The sequence below is a fragment of the Pleurodeles waltl genome, chromosome 3_1 (assembly GCF_031143425.1).
Source record: "Pleurodeles waltl isolate 20211129_DDA chromosome 3_1, aPleWal1.hap1.20221129, whole genome shotgun sequence".
Taxonomy (NCBI): domain Eukaryota; kingdom Metazoa; phylum Chordata; class Amphibia; order Caudata; family Salamandridae; genus Pleurodeles; species Pleurodeles waltl.
Window position 1 is genome coordinate 1,471,820,167 of NC_090440.1, and position 21,803 is coordinate 1,471,841,969.

A 21,803-nucleotide genomic window follows, 5' to 3' on the forward strand; every position below is an offset into this window, starting at 1 on the left:
ACCACACTGGTCTCCTTTGCAGGGGTGCTGGCAGACATGGCCAACATTATGAGGGAGGTAGTGTCACACCAGTGGGCCCCTGCCACTAGACAGGCTACTGAACAGCCCTCCACTTCCACTGCCGCTAGTAGACAGGAGGCCCCGCCACAGGACCAACAGACTACTAGCACCCCTCCCCCTGCAGAAGGAGAACCACCCCGCAAACATTCCCTGCGATCCAGGCAGAAGCCAGAGACCATTGCCAAGACCTCCGCCAGGAAATGAAATTCTCCTGATTGTCACCCTTGTGTCCCACTCAGTCACCCTCTCCACCTTGAACTGCCATTGCCCCCCTTTCTATGCCCCCTTGGACAATGCACCTGTGCTACAAATAGACTGGACTTTACCCTGGACTTTCCTCCATCATCACCCCAGCCCATTGCACTTTTCCCTTTTCTTCAGAGCAGTGCAATAAGCACACTTGGGAAAAAAAACAAGTATGGAGTATGTCAACTAATAGGATGTATTTGTTTAACAAGGTTTAAACATTGCAAATCAACTGTACAGTAATGTCAACATAGGAAGGACCTGTAGTTGGCTGCAGTGAACACACCAGAAGCGATAGTGGGGCACCAATATCTGCAAAAAGAGTTGCCAAACGGAACAGTGAGTGGGCATAGAAGTGGGAATTCACAGCCTGCCAGTGACAATGTGAAACAAAGAAATGACAATGAAATGTGAAGTTGCACTGTCTTACCTGAGTGTCATTGGAAGTATTGTCCAATCACTGCAGTTCTGTTGTCCTCATCCTCTGCCTCTGCCTCCTCATCTTCACTGTCCACAGGGTCCACTGGTGCCACACGGCCATCGCCAGCCTCCTCCGCCTGCAGAAAAGGCACATGGCTTCTCAAGGCAAGGTTATGCAATATGTAGCATGCCACGATTATCTGGCAGGCCTTCTTGGGTGAGTAGCAAAGGGATCCACCTGTTAGATTGAGGCACCGAAACCTGGCCTTCAGGAGGCCAAATGTACGTTCAGTGATCCTTCTGGTTCGCCCACAGGCCTCATTGTAACGTTCCTCTGCCCTTGGCCTGGGATTCCTCACAGGGGTCAGTAGCCATGAGAGGTTGGGGTAACCAGAGTCACCTGCAAATATCGAGGGACAACTGTTAGCCACACACTAACCCTTGTGGCCCACACCATGCCCATACACCAACATCCACTGGGTGTGAACTAGGGCTCACCTATTAGCCACACCCTGTGCCTCTGTAGTTGGGCCATGACATTTGGGATGATGCTATTCCTCAGGATAAAGGCATCATTCACCGAGCATGGATACTTAGCATTGGCATGAGAGATGTACTGGTCCGCCAAACACACTATCTGCACATTCATCTAGTGAAAACTTTTTTGATTTCTGAAGACCTGTTCATTTTGCTGTGGGGGGTTGGACAAATGCAATTTGTGTTCCATCAATCACCCCAATGATGTTGGGGATATGTCAAATTGCATAGAAGTCAGCCTTCACTGTGGCCAAATCCTCCACTTGGGGGAAAACAATGTAGCTGCACATGTGTTTAATCAGCCACCACTCTGGTCAGCACTATGGAGAACATTGGCTCTGACATTCCTGCTGCCAAGACCACTGTCACTTGGAAAGAACCAGTTGCCAGGAAATGGAGCACTGATAGCACTTGCACAAGAGGGGGGATCCCATTGGGGTGACGGATATCAGGTCAGGCTCCAGTTGGGCACACAGCTCCGTGATTGTGGCCCTGTCAAGTCTATAGGTGAGGATAATGTGCCTGTCCTCCATTGTTGCCAAGTCCACCAGGGATCTGTACACAGGGGGATGTCTCCATCTCCTATTCATCCACAGTGGTTGCAATCTATGGGGCAAAAGAGTGAGGAGCCGGTCATAATCTGTGCATTGTAGCCACTACAGTTCAATGCATGATGTGATTTTTTTATGTATTAGTGGCCTATGTACTGTATGTACAATTGTGATCTGTGACACAGTTATGATCCATGCCATGGCCTGCCCCCCCAAAAAAATGGAGTCCGCCTGTCCTGCATGGAAGGACAGATGGAATTGAGGTAATTCCGCTGACTTTGTGTGCCGTTGCCGGACGCGGTAGGGAACTGCCATGCAACTCCTCATTGGTTATTATTGGGCCCTATGGGGTATAGTGGCCAATGGTGATGTACGCCGGCGGTGACGGTATGCACCCCTGTGGATGTCACCACCATTTTCTATCTGTCCACTCACTAGCTACCTGACCTTCAACAGGAGAGGACCTACACTGCATGTGCTGCTGTGACCTGTGTCCGTGGCCTACCATGGCCCGTTTGACTGGGGAAAGGGCCCCTGCCTTCATCTCGGTGGAGTTGAAGAGACTATTGTATGAGGTCCTACCCGAGTACGGACTGCTGTATGGGCCTCCAGACCAACAGGTGAGTACACTGTGAGCACGATGCATGGGGCATGAATGCATGGAGTGCTGTGTGTGAAGGCCTCATGTGTGGGGGGGGTTTGGTGGATGGGCCCTGAGCAGAGTGCAGCACATATGCTGGGCCATGTCTGTGCGTAAGGGGATGGGAGGGGCTATGGTGGACCCTGAGTGTAACAGGCAGTATTTCCTCTACAGGTCAGCACCCATCAAAAGAAGGGTAAATAGTGTGCCATCGCCAAGGATGTGTGGACCCTGAGGGTCTACAGCAGGCGGAGCACCCACTGTCAGAAACGATGGGACGGAAGACGGTGGAGGCCTAGCTGGGGATGGCCTCCCAACGATGGCCTGCATACTGTTGGTGGCCTATCCGGAGCTGGATGGGAGCTTGTGGGCATTACAGCAGCCACAAGGGGGTGAGTACAGTGCCCACCTTTACTACTTTATCCTGGTGGGGTGGTATCTGGGTGTGCCTGTGGGTACCCCTGAGGCAGGCCTGACAATGCAGAGTAAGTCCCATGTTGGGCAGGGTTCTGATGTGAAATTGCTACAACCTAGCTAATAGGCATCCATTTCTGGACAGGGGTGTGTGGGTCCCAGGTATGCTGCAGTTGGTGGTATGTGTCCCTCCCCATGCCCTGGTGACTAGCATTGTTACTGGTAGTGCATTGCATAGTGCATAGGGCTGTTCCCTGTGTGTGAGGGTGCTGTGTACACAACGGTGGTGTTGCTGCAGCCACTGGCAAAGTGTATCCTTTGTCTCCCCCATCTTTTTGTTTTGTCATCCTCTCCTTATGTGCCTTGGCATCATCTGGCAGAGGTGCAGAGGCACTGGCGACGGAGGGAGATGCATCCCACAGGACCCAGGAGGCAGTGTCCACCGACGGTGAGGGCACAAGTGGGACGGAGGGCGAGGAGAGCACCACGGCAGAGACTGGAGTTCTGACATAGATACCTCCTCTGATGGAAGCTCCCTGGTGGTAGCGGTCACCTTTGTGCCCACCCCAGCTACAGGTACAACCACCACCCCCGTACCAGCACTGCCCTCCCAACAGCCCCTCAGCGAGTTGCTCATGCCCGCTCACCCAGGAGGGTGGGCATCTCCTTCGCCCCAGGCACCTCAGGCCCTGCCCCAGTTAGCCCTTCTGCCCTGAGTAAGGAGTCTATTGATCTCCTGTGATCCATCTCTGTTGAGCAGTCAACCATTGTGAATGCCAACCAGGGGCTGGCAGCCCAAGTGCAACAGACCAGTACATTTCTGGAGGGCATTCACACTGGATTGGCGGCCCAACAGAGATCAATCCAGGCTCTGGCCTCCTCTCTGATGGCAGCCATTGTTCCCGTTTCCACCCTCCAACTTCCTCTATCCAATCCCATTCCCCTCAACCCCAACCTATCCCAAGCACACAGGCAGACGAGCATGCATACAAAACAACACACAAGAGTGACACAAACACAGGCACCATACTTCATCCCACAGGCACTCACACAAACACCATCGAGAAGCAGACATGCCAACGTCCAGTGCCTCCACTGTGGCCCCCTCCTCCTCGGCCTCCACCTCCCTCCCACTTGTGTCTACACTCACACCTGCATGCACTACATCCTCATCCACTACCTCAATCACCAGTACACCTATCAGAACACACACCTCACTGGCAGTCACCACCCCAACAGCCATGCACACGTCCCTTGTGTCCTCTCCCACTGTGTCTGTCCCCCCTCTCAAGGTACACAAATGCATGCACTCAGACACCCAACAGCCATCCACCTCACAACAGAACCCAGCCCATGCTACTGCACAGAAACACAGCAGACAGACTCCTCCTACAACCACTCCCTCTTCCTCCACTCCCAGACCTTCTCCCTCTTCCTGCCCCAATGTCCCTAAACAGCTTTTGCTCTCCACCATTGACCTCTTCCCTAACCGTCCCCCATCCTTCACGTCTGGCCAGGGTGTGTCAAACCCAGGCAAGCACCTCAGCCACGCAGTCCACAGGCACATTAGTGTCCACAGCAACTTGTGGTGGGAAAGGATCCTGGGCACAAGGCAGCCACATGCAAAGGGTGCCTGCCCTAAGTGCTGCCAGGAAGGTCAAGGGGCCACCCCCAGCTGCTGCCAGGAAGGGCAAGGTGCCACCCCCAGCTGCTGCCAGGAAGGGCAAGGAGCCAGCCCCAGCTGCTGCCAGGAAGGGCAAGGAGCCAGCCCAAGCAGCTGACAGGAAAGGCAAGGGACCTGGTGCTGGGACTCAGTCGGAGCCCACACCACCAACCATGGTGGCACAGCTGTCCGAGGCTGCAGGGGATGGGCTGGAGCCTCCCCCCACCACCACCAGCAGCAGCACTACCACCAGCAGCACCATCACCAGCAGCAGCAGCACCAGTGGGCAGCCGTCTGAGGCCGCAGGGGATGGCTGGAGCCTCCCCTCACCACCACCAGCAGCAGCACCACCACCAGCAGCAGCAGCACCAGTGGGCTGCCCTCTGAGGCTGCAGGGGATGGGCAGGAGCCTCCCACCACAACCAGTGGCAGCATCAGCATCATCACCACTGAGCAGCCGTCACTGCCGACGGACAGTGTTTAATGCATCCGTGGGCTGTTGTTTGGCCTGCCCCCTGGAAATCCTGTAGGTATGACACCCACCTGAGAGACTGTGACCTTGCACGCCCCAACATCTGCATCACAGGGCACGATGCCCTCTCCAGAACCAGTGGGTATGGCACCCACTCACCCTATCCTCTCCAGGATGAAGATCACAGGGCACGATGCCCCCTCCAGAACCAGTGGAGAACACACCCACTCACCCCATCCTCTCCAGGATGATGATCACAGGGCACGATGCCCCCTCCAAACCAGTGGGGAACACACCCACTCACCCCATCCTCTCCAGAATGATGATCACAGGGCACAATTAGCCCCCTCCAGGCCATGTGGGCAAATCACCCACTTGAGAGACTGTGGCCTTGCACTCCCCAGGACCAAGCAGTGGGCAAATCAACCACTTAAGAGACTCTGGGCTTGCACTCTCCAGGACCAAGCACAGGGCATGTTGCCCCACACAGTACCAGTGCTGTTGTTCCATCTGCCCGCTGAGGTGCCCCCCGTTCCCCGCCCCCCTGCGGTGCCTGCTATTTTCTAACTTATGCCCCTGCAATGTTCTCTCCGTGTTGTTGCAGGAGTCAAGTGGGGCCTGGGACTTTGTAATGTGGCCCTGTGGAGCACGGACACTGAGGACTGGGCAGTGTCCCTTGATTTGTAAATATGTATATACTTTTAGATTGGATGTACGTATTTCTACTATATTCATCGTATTACACTCACTTTCATCTATTTGTGTTGTCCTTGCATTATTCCTGTGGGGTATGGGGTAAATATCTTATGCTACTGTATCTGTTTGTGTGTATGGTGTTGGGGTTAGGGGTGTTGCGTGTTCCCTCTATGTGTCACTCTCTTTTTCCTCCCCCCTTCCCCTGTATGCTAGGCGGCTGTACTCACCGTGGTCGTCTTTGCCGTCGTTGGTGTTAGTGGTGTAGCAGGACGTAGAAAATCATTGGGAATATATGCAGTTCAGGCTCCTTGGTGGCGTGGTTCTTCCCTGAGTCTTCACAGGTGAGTCGTTTCCCTCCTGTGCATTGTTTCCACCAAGCTTTCAATGTTATTGCTACCTGTAGGAAGGTAGCCTCTTTCTAGCCTTGTTACCTCCACTTTTGGACTGTTTGTGAGTATATGGCAGGGTGTTTGTACTGTCTGGGACCCTGCTAGCTAGGACCCCAGTGCTCATAGTTTGTGGCCTATATGTGTTCCCTGTGTGGTGCCTAACTGTATCACTGAGGCTCTGCTAACCAGAACCTCAGTGTTTATGCTGTCTCTGCTTTTAAAATTGTCACTGCAGGCTAGTGACCATTTTTCACCAATCCTGATTGGCACACTGGAACACCCTTATAATTCCCTAGTATATGGTACCTAGGTACCCATGGTATTGGGGTGCCAGGAGATCCCTATGGGCTTCAGCATTTCTTTTGCCGCCCATAGGGAGCTCAGAAAATTCTTACACAGGACTGCCACTGCAGCCTCAGTGAAATAATGTCCACTTTATTTCACAGCCATTTTTTACTGCACTTCAGTAACTTTAAGTCACCTATATGTCTAACCCTCACTTAGTGAAGGTTAGGTACAAAGTTACTAAGTGTGAGTGCACACTGGCAGTAGCCAAGGTGCCCCACATTGTTCAGGGCAATTTCCCCAGACTTTGTGAGTGCGGGGACACCATTACACCCGTGAACTACATATAGGTCAATACCTATATGTGGCTTCACAATGATAACTCCGAACATGGCCATGTAACATGTCTAAGATCATGGAATTGTTCTCCCATGCCAAATCTGGTATTAGGGTGCCAATCCCATGCATCCGCGGGGCTCCAGTATGGACCCCAGGTATTGCCAAACTAGCTTTCTGGGGTTTTCTCTGCAGCTACCGCTGCTGCCAACCCACAGACAGGCTTCTGCCCTCATGGGATCTGGGCAGCCCAGTCCCAGGAAGGCAGAACAAAGGATTTCCTCTGAGAGCGGGTGTTACACCCGCTCCCTTTGGAAATAGGTGTTAAGGGCTGGGCAGGAGTAGCCTCCCCCAGCCTCTGAAAATGCTTTGAAAGGCACAGATGATGCCCTTCTTGCATAAACCAGTCTACACCGGTTCAGGGACACCCCAGCCCCTGCTCTGGTGCCAAACTGGACAAAGGGGAGTGACCACTCCCCTGTCCATCACCACCCTAGGGGTGGTGCCCAGAGCTCCTCCAGTGTGTCCCAGACCTCTGCCATCTTGAATGCAGAGGTGTGAGGGCACAATGGAGGCCTCTGAGTGGCCAGTGCCAGCAGGTGACATCGGAGATCCCTCCTGATAGGTGCTTACCTGGTTGGATGGCCAATCCTCCTCTGAGGGTGATTTAGGGTCTCTCCTGTGGGTTTATCGTCACATAACGAATGCATGAGCTCACCAGAGTTCCTCTGCATCTCCCTCTTCGACTTCTGCCAAGGATCGACCGCGGACTGCTTCAGGACACCTGCAAAACCGCAACAAAGTAGCAAGACGACTACCAGCAACATTGTAGCATCTAATCCTGCCGGCTTTCTTGACTGTTTCCTGGTGGTGCATGCTCTAAGGGCTGTCTGCCTTCATCCTGCACTGGAAGCCAAGAAGAAATCTCCCATGGGTCGACGGAATCTTCCCCCTGCTAACGAAGGCACCAAACTTCTACATCACCTGTCCTCTGGGTCCCCTCTCATCTTGAAGAGCGTGGTCCCTGGAACACAGGAGCTGGATCCAAGTGACCCCGACAGTCCAGTGGTCCTTCTGTCCAAATTTAGTGGAGGTTAGTCCTTGCCTCCCCACGCCAGACAGTAATCTTGTGTACTGCGTGATCTGCAGCTGCTATGGCTTCTGTGCACTTTTGCAAGGATTCCTTCATGCACAGCACAGCCCCGGTCCCCAGCACTCCGTCCTGCATTGCTCAACTCACTGAGTTGACCACTAGCTTCATGGGACCTTCTTTTGTTGTGTTGAGATGACCGCCTTGCTCAGATTTCTTGAACACCTGTTCAAGTGCTTCTGCGGGTGCTGCCTGCTTCTGCATGGGCTCTTTCTGTTGCTGAGCACCCCTTCTGTCTCCTCCTCCAAGGGGCGACCTCCTGGCCCTTCCTGGGCCCGGGCAGCACCCATTATCTTCAACTGCCACTCTTGCAGCTAGCAAGGCTTGTTTGCAGTCTTTCTGCGAGGAAATAGCTCTGCATCCTCCAGCACAGCGTGGGACATCTTCTGACCAGAGGAAAAGTTCCTGGCTCCTTCCGTTGTTGCAGAATCTTTGGCTTCTTTCACCCAGAGGCAGCCCTTTTGCACCTTCAACCGGGGTTTGGTGGGCTCCTGCCCCCCCGGACACTTGCGTGACTCTTGGAATTAGTTCCCTTCCTTTGCAGGTCCTCAGGTCCAGGAATCCATCTTAAGTGCTTTGCAGTCAGTTGTTGCCTTTGCAGAATCCCCTATCTCGATTTTACTGTCTTTCTTGGGTAGTATGGTATCTTTACTCCTACTCTTCAGGGTCTTGGGGTGGGGTATCTTGGACACCCTTATTGTTTTCTTACACTCCCAGTGACCCTCTACACAGTACACTAGACCTGGGGTCCTTTCATGGTTCGCGTTCCACTTTTGGAGTATATGGTTTGTGTTGCCCCTAGGCCTATTGTGTCCTATTGCATTCTATTGTATTCTACAGTGTTTGCACTACTTTTCTAACTGTTTACTTACCTGATTTTGATTTGTGTGTATATTTTGTGTATTTTACTTACCTCCTGAGGGAGTATATCCTCTGAGATACTTTTGGCATATTGTCACTAAAATAAAGTACCTCTATTTTTAGTAACTCTGAGTATTGTGTTTCTTATGATATAGTGCTTTATGATATAAGTGGTATAGTAGGAGCTTTGCATGTCTCCAAGTTCAGCTTAAGCTGCTCTGCTATAGCTACCTCTATCAGCCTAGACTGCTAGAACACTACTAATCTACTAATAAGGGATAACTGGACCTGGCACAAGGTGTAAGTACCACCAGGTACCCACTATGAGCCAGGCCAGCCTCCTACAGTACCGCCCTGGAAAATGTGGCAGATTGGGCTGTCATAATATAGTGGGTGGAACATTGGCTTCCGCCTGGCTGTAGGCGATACCGCCGTGGTGCATGTGGATTCTGCCCTGGCAGTCGGTTTGGTAAAGTGGCTGTCTGTCTGAGCTCTTTCCGCCATGGTCATAATTTGGCGGTATTTACCGCCAGCCTGTTGGCGGTATTACCGCCAGTTTATCACCGACCGCCACGGTTGTAACGAGGGCTTCTGTCCTGATGATGACCCGCCTGAATTAATTTCTTTGATTGGTGTTGAAACGTCGACATTGTATTAGAAAATGTGGATTGGCTTTTGAAAAATTCAGCAGGCTCACAGGACCTAAGGTTATAGGTGCTTATTTGAGACCTCATGCTTTTAACCACAGTTTGGTTTTAGTTTTCATGTAAATAGCACTTCAACACTTATACTAACACATAATTCACCCACACTGTGCCGTTATACAGGAGCACCATGATTACTTTACTTTAGAGGAAGGATTGGTTCCAGTCGAAAGCCTTGTCTCTGATGCTGGCTTTCTGGAGTCTTCTTATCAGGGTGTCATGGGAGACAGTGTTGAAAGCTGCCGAGACGTCAAATTGGACGAGTGCTGTCGTCTCTCCCTTGTTCAGTAGAGAGTGGATGTCATCTGTTGCGGACAGGAGGGCTGTTTTGGTGCTGTGGTTTGACCTAAATCCAGATTGGGACATGTCAAGGATGTTGTGGTTTTAAAAAAATGTGGTGAGTTGGCAGTTGACTGCTTTTTCAATGACTTTTGCAGGAAATGGAAGTAAGGAGATGGGCCTGAAGTTTTTGAGGTTGGTGGGGTCAGCCAAGGGTTTCTTGAGGAGGGGGTTGATCTTGGCGTGTTTCCAGTCATCGGGGAAGGTGGCAGCAGCTAGAGAGCAGTTGATGATGAGGTGGATCTTGAAGACGATGGTGTCTGCGGCTCTGTTGACATGATGGATGCATGGGCCCGATGGGCCCTCGGAGTGTATGGACTTCATGGTTTTCAATATATCTTCAGTAGAGAGGGGTGTTCAGGTGGAGATTGTAGGTTTGTTGGTGTCGGGGCTTTGAACGGGGGTTCTGTGCATGGGTTGTTCTTGTTGAAACTGTCATAGATGGTCTTGATTTTGTGGTGGAAGTAGGTGTTGAGTCTGTCGCATAGGTCCTGTGAAGGTGGGATGTCCATTGTTTTGCTGTTGGGTTGGGCGAACTCCTTGATGATGCTATAGAGTTCCTTGCTGTTGTGTGCTTGTGAGAAGATCCTGTCTTGGATAGCCTTCTTTCTGGTGCTTCTGATGGGTTGGTGGTGTGGGCTCTGAAGTTGCTGTGGGCTTCTGGTGATTTGGTGTTTCTACAGATTTTCTCAAGGCAGCGACAGGTATGTCTCGATTCCCGGAGTTTGAGGGTGAACCAGCCGGCTCTCTTAGCGTGGGTGTTGTTGTTTTTGCAGGGGGCTATGGTGTTGGCACAGTCAGTGATCCAGTTGTTGAAGGTGTGTACTGTAGTGTTTTGGTCCTCATTGTGTGCGATGGTGGGGGTGGCGAGGGCGGTGGTGAGCTGATCGTCGGTTATTCTTGTCCAGTTTCTATACGATGGCTGGAGTTGGAGTCTGGTGAAGGTGGGTGTATTGAAACTGAAGTGTATGCAGCGGTGATCTGTCCATGGGAGTTCCGTGGTGTGGCTGGAGGTAGTGAAGGTTCCTGTAGTGAAGATGGGATCAGGGGTGTGTCCTGCAGAGTGTGTTGGCTCTGTCACAATCTGTTGGAGTCCTGTTGGGGTCTTGTAGATTCTCAAGGTGAAAGTTGAGGTCTCCTAGCAGGGTGTAGTTGGTGGCTGCGATGGCCTGAGCGGAGCTGAAGTCCATGATGTAGTGGGCGAAAGGTGTGCGTGGTCCGGGGGACGGTAGATGATGGTTCCCCTGATGGTGGATGTTTAGCTGGTGAGTAGCTTGAAGTGGAGGGGTTGCATCAGTTTTGTGGCTTCTTTGGAGTCTTCGGAGTGTATGTTCAGGCAGAGGTTGGACCAGTGGACGATGGCGATTCCCCCCTTAGGGTGGCTTGGGCGATCTTTCCAGGAGATCTTATATCCCTGGGGGATGGCGATGGCGATGTCAGGGTCTGAGGTGTTGTTGTTCCACGTCTCAGTGAGGAATGCGACGTCCGAGGTGGTGCTGTTGAGGAGGTCCCAGATTTCAGTGGCGTGTTTATGGAGGGAGCGGACGTTGAGGAGGATGCACTTCAGGGAGTTCGGGTTCAGAGAGTTGTTACGGTTGGGTTGTGCTGGGTCCCGGGTCTTGTTGGTGGTGCAGCAGAAGCAGCTAAAGGGACCGTGTGGAGCTGCTTACTTACAGTTGTTGTTGTGTCATGGGTTGAGTGCGACGAGTTCAGTTGCTGTGTAGAGGTGGCAGGTGGGAGGACCAGGTGTCCTGCCGCTGGTCACGTTCAGGTCGCAGACGAGCGCTGACGGGCTTGCCTTCGGAGCGCCAGCGGCATGCCTGCTGCGTGGGGCCATGCAGCGGCCGCCATTAAGTAGGGAAGGGGTAGAAAAGGACAGCTGGGAGGAGGGAGCGAGATCGGAAAATGGTGCAAAAAAAGGGGGTGGGTTCACGGGGCAGCAACGGTGGGGATGGAGCGCGAGAGAGAGGAGGGGGGCGGGCTGCAGGGGCTGCAGTGGTGGAGGAAAGCGAGAGAGCAGAGAGAGAGAGTGGAGTAAGAGAAGAAAGTGAGGGAGAGAGAGTAAGCACGGAAAGCAAAGGACACAAAAGGCACACCAAAGAAACAGAACAGAAAGGAACAGCACACAGAGTGAAAAGAGAGGAAAAAAGAGAAAAAGAGGCAGAGGGCAGCATAGCAAAAGAGCGGTGCTCTCCCACTAGGCACCAGGGATGAGGCGCAGGCAGAAGCCTGCGGTGGAGGAGGGCCTCGAACTCCTGACAGAGGTCAGGTTTCAGAGGACAGAAGGGCTTCACTTGACGGTGGAGCTACGAGGTGGCAGAGCAGTTCATTGACAAGGTCAGTGAGTTTGCTCGTCCTACCACGCAGCGGCTGCCAGTAAGTAGGGAGGGGGAGGAGAGGACAGCTGGGAGGTGGGAGTAAGAGCGGGATCGGAAAACAGCGTAAAAAAAGGGGGCCGGGAACAGGGGCAGCAGCAGCGGGGAGAGCGAGAGTGCAGAGAGAGAGAATGGAGTGAGGGGAGAAAGCGAGGGAGAGAGAGTAAGCACAGAAAGAGAAGGATACAAAAGGAACACCAAAGGAAACAGAACAGAAAGGAACAGCACACAGAGTAAAAAAGAGGCAAAAAGAGGAAAAAATAGAAAATGAGGCAGTGGGCAGTCTAGCAAAAGAGCAGAGCTCTCCCACTGGGCAATGGGGATGAGGCACAGGCAGAAGCCTGCAGGTGAAGGAGGGCCTTGAACTCCTGACAGAGGTCAGGGTTCAGAGGACAGAGGCCAGATGGGCTTCACTTGTTGGTGGAGCTACAAGGTGGCAGAGCAGTTCACTGACAAGGAATTTTTGCTGGCCCTAGTATTCTGCACACTTTACCACTTCTAACCAGTGCTAAAGTGTGTGTGCTCTCTGCCTAAAACATGGTTATATTAGCTAATCCCCAACTGGCATATTTAATTTACTTATACATCCATAGTAAATTGGAGTACCTGTACCCAGGGCCTGTAAATTAGATGCCACTAGAGAGCCTGCAGCACTGGTTGTGTCACCAACTTAAGTAGCCCTTTAAGCATGTCTCACGCCTGCCATTGCAGAACCTGTGTGTGCCAATCCAGCTTGGCACAATAAACATTTTGCAAGGCCAAAACCTTCCCTTTTAAGACATACAAGTCACCCCTAGAGGAGGCCCTGAACTGCAAGAGGAGCAGGCAGGATGCAATGTATTTAAAAGATGGGACATGTACTTTTAATTTTTACACGCCTTGGTAGTGGAAAAAAACGTAAACTCATTTTTTTACTACTGCAAGGCCTATCTCTCCAATAGGATAATACTGGAGGTGTCTAATTATATTTTATAAGCACAAATTCCAAATGGGAAGAGATAATTACTTCAAGTTTGATGTCTCTGAAATATCGAATTAAAATCCTAATTTATGGTGAAATCGGATTTTAAATTACAATTCCGAAAATCCCACTTTCAGAGGTTGGCATCTTTTTGCCATAGCCATTTAGTTCCAGCATCCTGTTTTTGGTCACATGACTAGTTGCAGTTGGCAGTTGGCAGTTGGCAGTTGGGCTTTGCATATTCCTCCTAGACAGCCACATACAATGGGAGCTTAGGAGTGACGGATGGGCCATCCTGGCTAGGATGACAGGGAGAAGCTAGACACACCCTCACTAACACTTGAAGAGACTGTGTCCTGTCTCCACAAAAAGGGCTGTATACATCCTGGGGTTCGTCTAGAACCAGGGCAAGGAAGGCACGGCACCTCAGTAGGCCCAGGCATAGAACACTGCTCTGCTGGCAGACTTTGAGGAATTCAGGCACTTTGTGCTTCCCGAATTCTGTAATCCGGCGCAGGACGGAGTTCATTCTTGCACACGAGATTCAGTTTTGTCTCTCTCTTGCAAACACCACATTACTCTCTGGCTGATAGTGAGCACACACAAGACTTGCATTCACTTGCACTGTTACGGCCATGCGTGAGACTTCTGTATTTACTTGCATTGCTTCTGGTCACGAAAGATACACTTAAATCCAGTCAAAAATAGGTTTTTGAGTGGATTTTCGTCTCCAATGGACCCTTCAAGTTGTTCTTTAGTGTGATAAGCCTTTTTTTTTTATAAAACACAGAGGAAGTCCCCCAGAGTCTTCAACTTCCTGTTTCTCTCCAGCAGGCTCCTCCTAGTGCCTTGCCCATCTCCTGGTCACATTTCACTTGGATTTCAAGGCGGAGGGATCACTCTCTTTGTCTCCTGGATGTACCTTTGGATTTAAGGACTTTGTTTTTGTGAAGTCGCACAAGTTCCAAAGCTATTGAACAAGGGTGTTGTTTGCTTGATTGGGTATGCACCAGTATTCCTTGTCACTTTAATCTGATTTGAAAATACTATAGTGGTGGGTGGCTTGGAGTTTAAGTACAGTTTTAGTTATTATTTATTTTGTATTTCACTGATTTTTCATCTTTTGTGAAGGAAAATTGTACACAGCCCAGAACCTATTCTACATGTTTGCAAAATTCATAATATTATGTTGGTATGTGGCCTAGAGTTCCAAAGGGCTATCTAGTCAATAGGCCCATTACTAATAGTCTTCAGTGTTCAAGTGGTATATGTTTTTAAAACTTCATTTAGGGCAGGGATGGCATTTGATTGAATTACAAATATTGGCAATTGTTTGCATATCAGTTTTTTTGCAAAAAGTGTATATATTGTGACGTAATATTTGATGGCATAAGATGATGTGTACTGTTGTGAATTTTTTAGAGCTCAGGTAATGTTTATGTTATGTATTGCTGAATTAATGTTAATGTAGACTTCAGTCTTACCATCATGCCTCCTTATGGCCAATGTGTGTGTGTGTGTCATTGTCCACTGTTTGTCTTTGTTCTCCATTGCGTGTGGCAAGGGGCCATTTTGTGTAGACTATGTCCATAGGCTTTAATGTGTTCTTTGTTCACCATGCCTCCTTGTTTGCAGGTGTTGTGAACATGTGGTTGGAGGCCATTTTGTACACCCAGCCAGTATGTCTTTGCCATGGTAGGCTTGCATGGGTTCTTCTTTGTTTTCCATACCTCCTTGCTCCCTGTTATGCTTTTTTGACCATGTGGCTGGTGGCCATTTTGTCCATCCAGCCAGTGTCCCTGTGCCATAGGCTTGCATGTATTCTTGGTTTGCCATGCTGCCTTGCTCTTTGTTATTTGACCATGTAGCTGGCGGACTTTTTGTACATCCAGCCAGGGTGTCTTTGCAATACGCTTGCATGCATTCTTCTTTGTTCCCCAGACTTCCTTATTCTGGTTGTTTGACCATGTGGCTGGTAGCCATTTTGTCAATCCAGCCAGTGTCCCTTTGCCATAGGCTTGCATGTGTTCTTTGTATGCCATGCCTCCTTGTTCCTTGTTGTTGTTTGACCATGTGGCTGGCAGCCATTTTGTGCATCCAGCCAGTGTGCCTTCATCATAGACTTGTATACAAACATCAGCAATTATTGATCATTTTTTTTTTTTAAAGTTTATATTTTATTTTTTATTTTTATTTGGTATTTAAATTGTTTGCTTTATTTAAACCTTTTATGCTGTTTTTATTGTTTTATTTTAATTTTATTTTTAATTTTACTTTTTTAATTTTTTTTTATTGTTTTTGATTTTTTTCAAAACTATTTTGTTTAATTCAGCATTTTTCCATGATCCATGCATCCATTCACATCCATTCCTCCATCCAACCGTCCACCCGCCGAAGGCACAGCTGCGCAACAGCATTCGGTTTCTTTAAGTGTATGATGATTCCATTTTCTCCTGCACACCCTGACTGTGGTGCACTGCAGACAAATCAGCAGCATAATTCATTTTTTAAACGATTATTCCATTTCCCCTCACCCACCTTGCAGTCATGGTTTTTTAAAGTGTTATCCCACTTTCCTATGCAACTCTCTCTGACTACCACATGTGTCTACTTCAAAACAGATGGAGATAAAGCGAAGAGGAATAGTTGCATGTTGTGCTTCCTGATTTGAAATGAAATTTTATGGTGTGGTGGAGTGGTTTGACTTTCCAATGTTTGATGAAGCATTTAAAATGGTATTTATGACGTAAGTAACCAACCGCTGTATTATTGCCTTTGCCTACACTATTTCAACCTACAACAATGCCATGTTTCACTAACAACTTGTTCTTTTTGCTTGGTTGCTTTTAGGTGCACAAGAGAAGAGATATCACATTACCTACAGTATTGCCAAAGAGAGAGTCTATACAGTTAGTTGTTCAGTCTCTTCCACTTGTGCAGCTTAGTGCCACTGCCAACTGAGAGCGTTGAGATGGCCCCAAAGAAAGTTGCTACAAGAAAGTAGTCAGTGAGAAGAAGCAGCTTTCCAGCGGTGGTGTGTCGACCGCAACCTTTTTTGGATGACATGTTGCTGCCACCCCGGGCTTCCGGGGAGGAGCCTGGGAGCAGCACTCCCACATCTACAGGACTACCTCAACCTAAGCCCAAGACCATTTCTGTCACTGAGGCAGCTACTGCAATCATGGCTATGCTGACAAGCAGTGACACTGAATTAGATCCATCCCTTTCACAAAGTGGTACCCAATTGTTTCAGGAAACAGAGCAGAGTAGACAGCAGCCATAGCCAGCAATAGTAGATTTTCCCAAAGCTGGAGCAGAACATGAGGTCGAGCTTCCAGGCGAGCAAGAACCTCCTCTTTTGGAATCAATGGCTCGCAGATCTACAGCAAGAAAAAGGAAGGGTAGTACTCCACCCTCTTCTCCAAACACCAGTTCTAATGATGATGATAGTGAACAGAGTGGACTCCGATAGAGCCCCGGAGATGCTTGGGGAGGCAAGGTAAAAGAAAAGTTCCAGAAAGCCTTAAAGTCATAAAAAGGTGATGATGATTATGACACAATCATTGTGGAAGCTGCCACAGAGGACTCTGACATTACTATCCAACCTGCTCTGAGGGAAGTGGCACAGACTGCACCACTAGCTCCCATATTTGTAAGGCCTCAGCAGAGACCTGCACAAACCCGTACCTCAGTAGAAGTATGTACTGCAGAGCAGCGATCAACACACCAACCTACCTCCAGTTCTTCTTCAGGCATTGGCCCAGTAAGAAAGTACTTTTCCTCAGTTTGGGACTTTTTTACGATTATCAAACACTAGGAGAACATTGTGATATGCTCCATTTGCCACACAAGTATTCATAAAGGTAAGACTGGTTCACATTATGATAATGGAGGCCAGACGACCCATATGAACATTAAAAAAATTGCTGAACATGGTTGCAGTGGTGAAGGTGAGGAGGGCCGGGAAACATCAGCTACAACTGGTCACATCATGGTGGAAGGTGAGGAAGAAGAGCATGACATCTTCATGCAAAGCAACCCAATCATCAGCAGTGTACCAGAATCACCTGCCTCAGTGACATTGCAATGACACAGGAAGACACCATGGCATATGGTGACTGCACCATGAAGCACATTGAGTCTACCACCACCTACATCTCAAATGTTGCCTTTGTCAGTGGCCCCACAATAGAAGAAAATCCAGGCTGCTATTTCAGGCATGTTTAGACAGGAGGGGCCCTATGACCACAACCACTCAATGGCACATTTGTACAATGAGTAGCTGGCAAAAAAGTTCAAGCTGGACCTCTACCCTTTTTGTATTGTGGAAGGAGTGGGATTCTTAGAGTTTGTGGCAGCCATCTGCCTGATTCCAAGTCGGGCCAATATTGCCAGAGTTGCTGTTCCAGTGCTGCATTACGATATGCTGCCATTAATTGGCCAAGCTTTGATGCAAAGTGTTGTCCATACTATCTACCTGACAACAGTTGTCAGGCTACTGATTACATGTGCATCACTGCACACTGGATCTCTTTTGTGGGTCTTGACCCTGAATTTTTTTTAAGAGTGTTAAGCAGCATTCAATAGTGGCCATGTTCTCCAAGGAGAAATTACATACAGCGGCAAACATCTTTGACAAAGTTAATACCGTGGTGTCTGAGTTGCTGGGACCCAGAGGTACCTGAATTGGATTTGTTGCCGCTAACAATGGCGGTAACATAGTCAAGGCCATGGCAGAAGGTGGGTATTTCAGGGTACTGTGTTTGGCGCACTGCATCAACCTGTTTGTGCAAGACTTTCTCAAAAACAGAAGACAAGTCAGCAACATACTGACCACCTGCAGATGAATCTGCACTCATTCCAGCCATTCTTTAAAACCCTGAATCAGTTGCGGATTAGTCAGTGTAGTGACACAGTACCAGATAAAGCCCTGATACAGGAGGTGCCAACACGTTAGAAGTCAACCTATTATATGTTGCAACGTCTGTTTGAGCAGTACAGACAGATCAATGACTATGTCATTCTAAGAGGAGAGGATGCAATTAGGAAAGCTATGACCATAGATGCAGACAAATGGGGCCTGGTCAAATGCCTGACACAGATGCTGAGCCCTTTAGAGGTTTTCATGAAGGAAGTTATTAAGGAGGACAGTACAATGGGCCAAGCTATCCCATTGTTACATCTGCTACAGAAGCAGCTAAAGAAGGTGTCTGAAAAGTTCGCACTTTGAGATGTGAATAGAAACTCAGAAGCACATGCCTTGTTTGAGAGCCTAAGGTATTGCTTGACTTGTAATGCAGTGATGCAAAACTAAGTTATCAGGTCCAAAGAGTACATCTGTGCCACCCTTCTTGATCCACGCTACCAAAACATTCTTTGCACTTTCATTCCTTTGTCTGAAGGGGATGTTTCAAAATACAAGAGCTGAATTGTTCAGCAAGCCGGAGAACTGGAAGAAGAACATCTGGAACTCAGAGTTCCCCTAGGCAGTTCTGAGGTGCTCCCTTTAACTTCCAGAGAGTGCAGTCTTGTCTCACAGCAGCTAACACTAGCAATGAGAACACTGGCAACAACAGCCTCAGAAGAATCAAACCCAACCTCTGCATTGGCTTGGTTTCAAGTGGCAGGTCTTAAGTTCAGTGCAGAGGCAAAGGCAAAAGAGGTTGTGCAAGTGGTAGCACCAATGACACTTCAGAAGATCAATCAATCAATCAATCAAGGATTTATAGAGCGCACTAATCACCCGTTAGGGTCTCGAGGCGCTGGGGGGGGAGCTACTGTTCGTGGAGCCATGTCTTGAGGCGTTTCCTGAATGTCAAGAGGTCTTGGGTCTGGCGAAGGTGGAGCGGTTGGGAGTTCCAGGTCTTGGCGGCTAGGTGAGAGAAGGATCTTCCTCCGGCGGTGGTGCGGCGGATGCGGGGAGTGGAGGCGAGGGCGAGAGTGGCAGAGCAAAGATTGCTGGTGGGGGTGTGGAAGGTGAGTCTATCGTTGAGGTAGGCTGGGCCTGTGTTGTGGAGGGCCTTGTGTGCGTGGATGAGGAGTTTGAAGGTGATCCTCTTTGATACTGGTAGCCAGTGAAGGTCTCTGAGGTGGGGGGAAATGTGGTCCCGGCGTGGGATGTCCAGAATGAGACGGGCGGATGCGTTCTGGATTCTTTGCAGTTTTGTTAGGAGTTTGGTTTTTATTCCTGCATATACGGCGTTTCCGTAGTCCAATCGGCTGGTGACCAGGGTGTGGGTGACAGTTTTCCTGGTTTCGACGGGAATCCACTTGAAGATTTTGCGCAGCATGCGGAGAGTGTTGTAGCAGGAAGAGGAGATGGCATTGACCTGCTGAGTCATGCTGAGTGTGGAGTCCAAGATTAAGCCTAGGTTGCGTGCGTGGGTGGTGGGTGAGGGCGCGGTTCCTAGGTAGGTGGGCCACCAGGAGTCATTCCAAGTTGAGGGGTTGGTGCCAAAAATGAGGATTTCTGTCTTGTCTGTGTTTAACTTGAGGTGGCTTGATTCCATCCAGCTGGCAATGGCGTGAAGTCCGTTGTGGAGGTTGTTCTTTGCAGTTGTAGGGTCTTTTGTGAGGGAGAGGATGAGATGAGTGTCGTCTGCGTAGGAAACTATGTTGATCTGGTGGGTTCGTGCGATGTTGGCGAGGGGGGCCAAGTAAACGTTGAAGAGCGTGGGGCTGAGTGAAGATCCTTGGGGAATGCCACAGATGATTCTGGAAGCTTCTGACAGGAACGGTGGGAGGCGGAGTCTCTGGATTCTGCCTGAGAGATATGACGAGATCCAGTGGAGTGCCTTGTCGTGGATTCCGGCGCTGTGTAGGCGTGTGCGGAGAGTGTGATGACATACCGTGTCGAAAGCTGCGGAGAGGTCCAGGAGGATGAGTGCTGCTGTTTCTCCTTCGTCGAGCATGGTCCTAATGTCGTCTGTGGCAGCAATGAGTGCAGTCCCAGTGCTGTGGTTACTGCGGAATCCGGATTGGGAGGTGTTGAGTACCTTGCTGTCTTCCAGGAACCAAGATAGTTGGCTATTTACAATTTTTTCGATGACCTTGGCTGTGAAGGGGAGGAGGGAGATCAGCCGGTAGTTCTTGGGGTCGTCTTGGTCTGTCTTTGGTTTCTTTAGCAGGGCGTTGATTTCTGCGTGCTTCCATCTTTCTGGGAAGGTGGCTGACTCGAAGGAGCTGTTGATGGTTTTGCAGAGGTGGGGGGCGATGATGATGTTTGCCTTATTGAAGATATGGTGTGGTCAGGGGTCTGATGGTGATCCGGAGTGGATGGAGGCCATGGTGGTGGCGGTTCCTCTATGTTGACCGGGGTCCGGTCCAGGAGTTTCTAGATGACCCAAAAGAGGTATATGTGGATCAAAACCTATTGATGTATTGATATAGGAAGATGCACCAGTAAAGGACCAGTCTCTCACCTCAAAACGTGAAGAGATTAACCATGATCAAAATGAACCAGCATTCTATGCCACCTGATTGCACTGTTCCCGAAACACCATAGGAGGTGGAAGAGGATGATTAGTAAGAATCAAGTGTGTTTGCTGACCAACTTCTGAGTGAACCACCTGAGTGTGAGGATAAACTCCACTTCCTGACTGAGTATGCCAGTGCCACCACAGAGCTTTTTAATTATTTGTTGTTGAACTTCTTCTTTCTTTATTTCTTTGCAAATAAATAGCAAGTGGGATATTTTTTGTGGTGGGATTGTGCTACCTCACTATTTAAAATAACCACATATATGACCAGATTGGAGTTGAACCCGTGTTCAGTGAAGAAGCCCCCACATTCTCTTCAGCACATATTCTTCAGGACATTCGAGACAATGCCTGCCTCCCTCACATACCATTGCCTATCCTTTATTTATTTTTCCATGACCTAGCCAGAATGCACCAGATCATTGATTAAAAGTCTGTCAATATCAATGTAAAATTCCAATGTGTTGCTACCATCAAAGAGGAAATGATGGGGGTCATTACAACATTGGCGGTAAAAGCCGCTTACCGCCGCGCAGAAGACCGCCAACACACCGCTGCGGCCGTGGAATTCCGCCACAGCTATTATGATCCACATCTCTGAATCCGACAAAATTCAGACACCCACACAAGTCAGCCACACCAAAGGTCAATGATAAACTGGCCAAAAAAAAAACCTCCACTGTCACGCCAATAGAAAAACGCCCAGACTATCACGACACACGAATCCATGCAGCGGTCTTTCAACCGCGGTATTCCATTGGCGATACACACCGCTGCGCTCAAAATACATACACATCTCCGAAACACCACCACATTGGACAATTCGAAATACACACACCTGATACACATACACACACCACTCCCAAACACCCAATACAATATAAAACACACACCCACATCACCCACAAACCCCTACGACCACAATTACAGAGAGAAGGCCAGAGAGAGACACCACCATCAACAAACTAGCATCCACAGGTACACAACACCATCACCCACACAACTTCCACGCACAAAACACCACACACCACTACATATCACCACACTTATCACCACACACACCACCCCACACATCACCTACACCACCCCATGGCACAGCAAAGACACCCCAGGTTCTCGGAGGAGGAGCTCAGGGTCATGGTGGAGGAAATTGTCCGGGGGGAGCCACAGCTATTTGGATCACAGGTGCAGCACACCTCAATTGCAAGGAAGATGGAGCTATGGCG